The 8,364-nt window shown below is 50.7% G+C and overlaps 1 long non-coding RNA gene across 1 annotated transcript; it reads right to left on the minus strand.

The window, feature by feature from the left end:
• Positions 1 to 1,975: 1,975 nt before the first annotated feature.
• Positions 1,976 to 6,797, minus strand: LOC309797776. Its single transcript, XR_014292791.1, has 2 exons — positions 6,341 to 6,797; positions 1,976 to 2,234 (listed from the first exon to the last, which is right to left on the minus strand). It is a non-coding gene; the product is annotated as an uncharacterized lncRNA (long non-coding RNA).
• Between the last annotated feature and the right edge of the window lie 1,567 nt (positions 6,798 to 8,364).

Genomic DNA, 8,364 nt, shown 5'->3' on the forward strand with positions numbered 1-8,364 from the left:
GCAGCTGCCGTTCAGTTCATCCATTGTGAAAACTGACACTTGAAACACGTAGTTAGGCTCTTGGTGCGATTTCACCTAGCCATTGAAATGTGTGTACACTGGAACCATGGAAAGTGAGCTCTCTCTCTCTGTCTCTCTCTCTCTCTCTCTCTGTCTCTCTGTCTCTCTCTCTCTCTCTCTCTCGGTCTCTCTGTCTGTCTCTCCCCCCCCCCCCCCGTCATTTCTATCAAAGGTCGCCAAATGAAGACTCGTTTGTTTCCAAACCCAGTTTCCTTTCATTAAAGTTGGTGGGAGCTTTCCCTAAGGATTGCATGGGAAGGTGTTTTCCTCATTCGTTTTAGTAGTTTTCCTTAGAACTAGAAAATTAGAATTCTGCTGAATGATGAACATGCACCTCGCTTAAGTTTCTGCTAGGAAATCCATGCACCATGTTGATCGAACGAAAAGCAAAATGATTTTATAGCAAGGTTTTCTCTCCACTTCAGATGAATTTTACAGGGCAGGGATAGGGGAGGCTTGGGGTGTCTGTTTTTAATTTAAGGTCCTCTGAAATGTCAGTAAGTGCTCGTGAACATACTCATGTGTACTTTTTTCCTCCATCCAATCACCAATCATCTGGCAGAAGGAGAGCCTCCTCACCGGCAAACAACATTCCGACACTTAATGAGAAAATACATTTCTGCTACTTTCGCCTAAAACTGCAAAGCCCCTTATTTAAGCTAATGGAATGAAAAAGAAATCCCTTGTACCTAGGAACAGAACCAAGTGAAAGAAACACAATGCACAGATTGAGGGAAAAAAAGAAAGAAAGAGAGAGAGAGAGAGAGAGAGAGAGAGAGAGAGAGAGAGAGAGAGAGAGAGAAAGAAAGAAAATCTCTCAACCTAAAAGTTTTTGGAACAAACGGACAATCTATGATTTGGTAGGTAAACAATATTTTTGGAACATAAAGTTCTTTGAGACAAGAATGGAGAAGAAAACAAGAAAAAGACAAATCCGAATTCGGAACCCTTAGAAACCTGAATCGGTCATGAACAGGAACTGGGAAGCCATGGTGAACGGAGTCTGTGACACCAGTGTTTCTGGACCCCGGCAAATGGAGGATTCCAGTTCATCCCGTCTAGAAGCATACATTTTCACACAGCGTCACTTTTTTAAAATGTTCCCCCCCCCCCCGCCCCCAAAGTGATGCTAGAGGTGGGGACTCATACATCGAAACATCTTTAGTCTCCCTGTACTAAGGAGACAGAAGTAGGTCCGCTGAGACTTGCTGAGCTGTGAACTGTCTCCCTAGGTTATCTTTGGAAACGATCTAGACGGTCCACGGGATTCCCCATCATTCCACTGACGCCAACTCTAAAGTTTCTAAAGTGACCCAAAAGGTCTGGGAGACACTGCTTTTAGGTAGACCTAACAAAAAAGTAATCATCATCATAATAAAATAACGTAACCTTTCTTAAGGAGTTCCTCCACCTAGAGCTATCGAAATCACTTGTTCTAAATCCCATGAGGATGAGATGACCTGTGAACATTTCCTGAGACTTTAGACGATGTCAGCCATCATCCCCAAGTTCTTTTTCTTGCTGACGAATTTGGTTCACTCCCGTGAGCGTATTGGACTTGGGGTCGACGTAGATAGAAGAAAGGGATGACCTCGAAGGCTGATGACGCTAAAAGACATGCCTAGTTTCCTAAAACCCATACCTTGACCTCGGCTATTCTCTGCTGAAGGGTTCATCCTAGATCAGGTGAACTTGCAAAAACCTTTGGGTCCCTTTCTAGTAGACTGAATTCGGGAGTGCTTCCTTCTAAGCCATTCAGGAGAGCTCTTCCACAAGTTCACTGTGGCACTCGGATCCGTAGGTACGTAGAAACAGGCCAGCTCTGGAAGGGAGCTACAGACATACCTGTTACCAGGCCCTTTCCAGATTCTTGCAGAGCAGTGCCCTAGAAATGAAGATCGCATCCACAAGACTCTAAGGCTAGCAAAGCAAAACTTTTTTTTTTTTATTAAAAGAGACAGGTTGTACACAAGGGAGGAGGCGGTGTGTGGGGTGAGGGGGAGAAGACAGCTCCCCGAGTTGCTTGGATCACGGAAGGGAGCGTTTGTCTCGGGATCACTGATCATTTCCAGACATCCTCCAAACTCTTGGATCAGCAGCAGCTGGTTGCACGGTGGCTACCTATGGGGAAGAGCAAGTGCTTCCACGAGGGGAAAGAAGCGCATGAGAATTTTCTGCAAGAAAGCACAGGAACAGATAAGGGTTCAAGGTATAGTTGAGCTTCTTGTCTTGGGACACCTAGGTATAGTCATAGTCGTGGGTGTCAACATAGGTCAAGGTAATCTTTTACTCCCGGGAGCCTCTTGTATGTGTGTGTGGGGGTGGGGGGGTGGGGGGGGTGGGGGGGTGTGTGTGGGGGTGGGGTGGCGGGTGTGTGTCTGAGACTCAGGCCCCCAGGGCCTCTGCTCTTTAGCTTGCAAGGCCTGTTTTGCCCTAGGCCATTCCCCAGTCCTTTTCCAAAATATCTGTAGGTCTGTCTCATGCGTACAGACAGACATACCTAGAGATCGACACGACCAGAGATTTCATAGCTTTCATTTAAAAACTTTTAGTCAGCCATGCAGCAAGGTAGTACGATGGAAAACTCGCTCTCTTGCTTATTTATAAAGAACCGTTGGAATGGGTGAAGTGTATTTGCTCCGATGGCTAAGGCTTTTTATTATTTGTGAGGAAAGACTTTTAAGATTTCTGTTTGTCTTGAAGGAGACTGCGAATTAGTGTTTGGGTGAGGGAGCCCTTCCAGCAGTTTGTGTTCTTAAAAAGACCACTTCCCCCTCCCCTCCCCCGTTGTTACTTTTAGTTTTATTTTATTTTTTTTATTTTTCCTTCCCTTTGGTTTCAGGTTCTACCTCATCCAGTCCACTAGCCTTAGTCTCAGGCCATCGCAGGCTGCGTTCACATTTCGGATGTTGTAGAGATGTGCAAGATCAAGACAGTTCACCCAGAGAACTGGGCGGCGGGTGCCTTGCTGACATCAAAAAGCTGATCTGCTCATGCAATTCCATTTCTCCTCCTCCTCCTCCTCCTCCTCCTCCTCCTCCTCCTCCTCCTCCTCCTCCTCCTCCTCCTCCTCCTCCTCCTCCCCCTCCCCCTCCCCCCCTCCCCCTCCCCCTCCTCCTCCTCCCCCCTCCTCCTCCTCCTCCTCCTCCTCCTCCTCCTCCTCCTCCTCCCCCTCCTCCTCCCCCTCCCCCCCCCTTCTATGTGCTTCTTTCTGTCTGTCAAGGAGAAGATTTCCAACTCAAATGCAGACCAAAAGATTTCTAGGTTCCAAAACTTCAGGGTTCGTTCCATGGATCATGGTGTCCAACTTCTGCACAGGGCCTTCGATAACGGCCCTCTTTCTCAGCGCGCACACAAGTCAACCCCAGACCGAGGCACCCTAAGGGCGAAAACCCTCCAAGATTTCTCCCATTAGACCCCACACATGAGCACACACACCCTCCCCCGGTTTCTATTTCGTATCGCGTGGGCTCAGACAGGCAACAACAAACACGTCGACCGATCGTTCTCCTTCAGCGTCTTTCATGAACGTTGCACTGGCCGGAGACACCTCGGTGTGTAACAGCTCATCATCCCTGTGTGAGAGGTTCGGCTTCCCGGTGAAGGGGGTCGAGCCGGGGGACCCAGGCCCCTCTGCGTGTGTCAACTGTTCACCGGAGTCGTCGGCCTCGCTGTTGCCCCGAGCGATAGCTGGTCCGATGTCTCATCGGTTTTTTGGTCATTTTTTTGTCCTCTGGCTTTAGAAAGGGTTTTCAGCTGGGGTAAAAAGAGCAGGCTTGTTTGGGGCGCTTGCATGGTGGGGAGGAGGGGGTGGTGGCCCATAGAGGTCCCTTCGATTCACCCGATCTCAGGTGGTGCCCTATTTGAAACGTTTGTTTTCATCCCATCAGGGTCCTACCTTCGGAGAGTTTCCCTGCCTTAAACGTCCCCTGCGCTCCGCCTATTCATCATCCACCATCCACCACCACCCCGCTGCTGATCTGTTCACCCTGTCCATGGTTTTTCTTTTCCGAGAAAGAGTGTTACCTATGGCTCGTCCCCACGCTATGTGTCCGTCCATTCACCTCCTGAAAGACATGTCTCGGTCACCTCCGAGAGAGTTCTTGGCAGTGAGGAATCAAGCCGCCACCGTCAAGGTCCGCGTGCAGGTTTCTGCGTGGACCTCAGCCGTTCGACTCCCCGCCTCGGGTCCATTCATAACAAGGAGCACCCCCCCCCCCCCACCGAGGGCCGGGTCTTACGGTGAGAGTGTGTTTGGCTGTGAAAAACACCACCCCTGTTCACTGAGTTCCCAAAAACGGGGCGGGGGGGGGGGGGTGTCGGGGTGGAGCTGAGGGCACGTCACAGCACACCGAAGCGTCCGTCCGGAACCCGAGGAGGCGGGCAAGGAAGGAAGATGTCCCCGGGACAAAACCTTCCCTCCCCGTCCTTTGGGTGGATCGATGGCTGGACCTGAGAATTCCATGGACACCAGAGACGGATTTGTGAAACCAGAATTCCAAGAAAGGGGACCTGACTGAGACCCCAAAATGAGTTTCTTTGGGGTTTGTTAGGACGGCAGGCCAGGAGACACCGTGTTCCACCCGACTCCCAAACGGGGCGAGTTTATCGAAGGAAAAAAAAAACAAAGCAAAACCAAAAGCAAACACACACACAAACAGAAATCCCACCAAAACACACACACACACACACACACACACACACACACACACACACACACACACACACACACACAGAGAGAGAGAGAGAGAGAGAGAGAGAGAGAGAGAGAGAGAGAGAGAGAGAGAGCGCGAGCTCTGGGTGCGCTCTTCGGTGTCCATGATTTCACGTGCCTTTGGGGCACGGCTGATAGAGATGGACATGAAGCAGCAGGACAGCAAGCTGGCATCTCGGCCGGCCGGCCGGGGCCTCGAGAACTTTCCCCAGTGAACTCTCAGAACCAGGGCAGGGGGGGCCGCAGAGAGAGGCGGTGGCGGGAGGCCCACGTGACCTGGGAGAGAAGGGGTGTGCTGACCGACCTCGGTTCACCCCGTCCCCCTCCGGCGGAGAACCCGCCTTCGCTTCCTGCCCGCCGCCCTCAGGTGTGTGAGAGGACCCTGTTTCTTTCCAAGAAATACCAACACATCACTTCAGTCTGTTTGTGTGCTTGTTTCTGCTTGTTCGTTTTGTGGACGAGGCCAAAGAAGCCTTCCAGTGGAGGTGTGTGTCCAAAGGAGGATCTGACAGGATGGGAGGGTGCGGGTCAGTCAGTCCATGTGCCAAGAAATGCAGAGAATCTGTCGTCGCTGAGACTCGGGCCTCTTGCAGAAAGAGGCCAAGAGAGTTCAGATGTGATCATTCACTGCCAAATAGTCATCACAGCAGTTTCCTGGAAGGGATTGTGTGGCAGGAGCCAGCGTAGGCCTCAGGCCTCAGGCCTCAGGCCTCAGCCCGGCAGGCAGGCAGGCAGGCAGGCAGGCAGCGGCTATTGTCTGTTGGTCCCGCCCCCACCCCCACCCCCACCCCCGTTCCTTCTCCAGAGCTCCTTCCTAAGTCCTCTGGACTGACCTTTGCCAGGAGCGGGGGAGGGGAGGCCCGGACGATTCATTCGGCAGGGCCTCGTTCAATCGCTCCATTCAAATGCAGAAAGCTCTCCGGTCAAGTTGGAGCCTCTGACCTTGCCTCGAGCTTCTTTCTCTTTAATGCATGGCTTTCTCTTTTTTCTTTCCCCCATTTCCCCACCCACCCTTAGGCTGCCCCCTCCAAACTGTAGGGAGGGAAGGAGGGAGAGAGGAAGGGATGGGGGGAGGAGGATGTGTGAGAAACAGGTTTTTGTTTTTTTGGTTTTTTTTTTCCCCAGGCAAAAGGTGTCCCCTCCTTTTCCTAACCCAGGAAACCCCACTACACCATTTGAGAATCATGGACATGCGTGGAAGCAGATGTCTTCACTTGAGATCTTCCTCCGCAGGAGGACAGAAAGGAGGGCCAGTGTGTCCCCCTTGTGCTGGCCGGTTCTTAAGTGACTTGAATTCAAAATAATCAATAGAGCGTGGAGGCACACTTTGGGGCGGCCTACTCTGGAGCCCAACATTTCCGTCCTCTGAAAGTTCCTTGGAACATATTAAAGCTGAGCTGGTGACGCGTGTGTGTGTGTGTGTGTGTGTGTGTGTGTGTGTGTGTGTGTGTGTGTGTGTGTGTGTGTGTGAGTGAGAGAGAGAGAGAGAGAGAGAGAGAGAGAGAGAGAGAGTCAAGGAGATTTCTAAATTATCAGGGTCGAAGCAACCTTAGACGTCTGCAATACCTCTGATGATGTCGTCGGGTGTCTGGTTCGAATTTCGGAGTGGCTCTCACAGAAACAGGCACGAGGATTGTTTCCATAGGAGCCGTTGTGGCCCTTTCTCTAAGGTTTTCATCAAGTTCTCTAGCTTCCGTTTGCAGGGCCTTCAGGCAAAGGGCCGTTTTAGTTCTCAGTGATGCCCAGTCAAAAGGGTGGGAGACAATGGCAAAGGTTCATGGAGAGAGTCGTGGCCAGATATCGGAGGGAACTCAAGAAACTTTGGGATGCAGTCCAGTTTTCAGGTTAAGAACAGCACCCTAAGGGAAACGAGTAGCACCAGAATTTCGTATCCACAAGTGAGTATCCCCGTTTTGTGGAAACATACTTTGGGCCTCCAAGTAACATAGGCAAATAACTGTGGCCAAGGAAATAAGAAGCCTCACTGAGAGTTCCTGAATTAAGGAAGGTAGGGAGAAAAAGATCACCGAATCCTCCTGCTGACAGAGGTATAAGTTACCAAATGGAGGTCCATCTTTAAAAATAAAAAAATAAAAATAAAGAAAAAGAAAATCGGGTTTTGTCTGTTGGTTTTTATGTTTTTCCTTGTATCTGGAAAACCAAAGATTGAAGAATCAGTCCTAGTCCCTTTCTGTCTCTCTGTCTCCGTCCCCTCTCTCTTTCACTTATTAGGTTAGGGGATACTTTTTTGGAGTTTTGTTGTTGCTGTGAATCATTGAAATAGAGTTGATTTACAATGTCGTGTTCGTTTCAGCTGTACAGCACAGTGATTCAGTTCTCTCTCTCTCTCTCTCTCTCTCTCTCTCTCTCTCTCTCTCTCTCTCTCCCTCTCCCCCTCCCTCCCTCTCTCCCCCCTCTCTCTTTACATATATAAAGATATTGTATATAGATTTTTTTTTTCATATTCTTTTCTCTCATAGGCTATTACAAAGTACTGAGTAGACTTTCCTGTGCTCTCCAGTAGGAGGGGCTTGTTGACCACCTATTTTATGTACGGTCATGTGTCTATGTTCATCCCAACCCCCTAAGTTATCCCCCGCTTCCCCAATCAGTCCTACTTTACAGAAGGAGTCCTACACAGTATCATCCTATTTATTCATCAGTTCATTCAACCCCACGTAAGTCATTCTTGTTCTTCTTGGAGTCCAGTCTTCTTTCCATCGGTTCTGCCGACCTCGCCTGATGATTGAGCGTGACTGGACGAGTGACGGTTCCAAAAAGTTGGCCAGAGCTTCTGTGAAGGATTGTAGGATTTGCCCAGCGAAGCGAAGCGGGTGCCTCGATCTGATCACAGGCGAGGCTGTGGAAGGTAGACCCCCAAGTGGCAAACACATTGTGTTTTTTTAACAGTCTCTGTACCACGGTGAGGACATCAGGCTTGCAGTGGGGGGAAGACCTCAGCCCACACGGAAAACATACCTACGGTCACAAGAACGTTTGGATGACTGACCCCTACTAAGTGGCAGTGGAATGAAGTCCAGTGGCTGGGGTTCAGAGGGTCCAGAAAGAGGAGGTTTTCTTTCCAGAGAGAAAAATCACCACCACCACCCCCCCGCCCCAGCCCCAGGGTCACAAGCATGACAGGTCAGACAGACGTTGCCGCTAGACTGTAGAAATCTTCCCGCCCGTGTGTCTAATTACAATTGGAGTCGTCTTCAAGGCACCATGGGCGGCGGGTGAAGGAAGGCAAGGATGGGGGGGGGGGGGGCGGGCGGGGGGAGGTTGGCCAGGGAGTGACCGGCTGGGCCGCCGCCGCCGCCGTCCCCCGTCTGCCAGAACCCCGACCGGCTGTGGAAAGGACAGAGTGTGTGCCCCGCCACCCACCCACCCCCACCACCTTTCTTTCAACGGGGCCGTTTGTCGTTGCTGCCTTGGCGTGAGAGTCGGTTAGAACATCTCCCCGATACTGGGTTCAGTCCCTTTCGTGTGAGCCTCCATTTTGCTCATTCTCTCCTCCGTAAAAAGGTCCACAACAGGGAGACCCTTAGACTTGTGGAGCCATGAACATTTCAGTATTTTATCTTACGTGG

Source organism: Mesoplodon mirus (genome assembly GCF_964341445.2).
Source record: "Mesoplodon mirus genome assembly, contig: HAP1_SCAFFOLD_970, whole genome shotgun sequence".
In the NCBI taxonomy this organism is placed as follows: Eukaryota; Metazoa; Chordata; class Mammalia; order Artiodactyla; family Ziphiidae; genus Mesoplodon; species Mesoplodon mirus.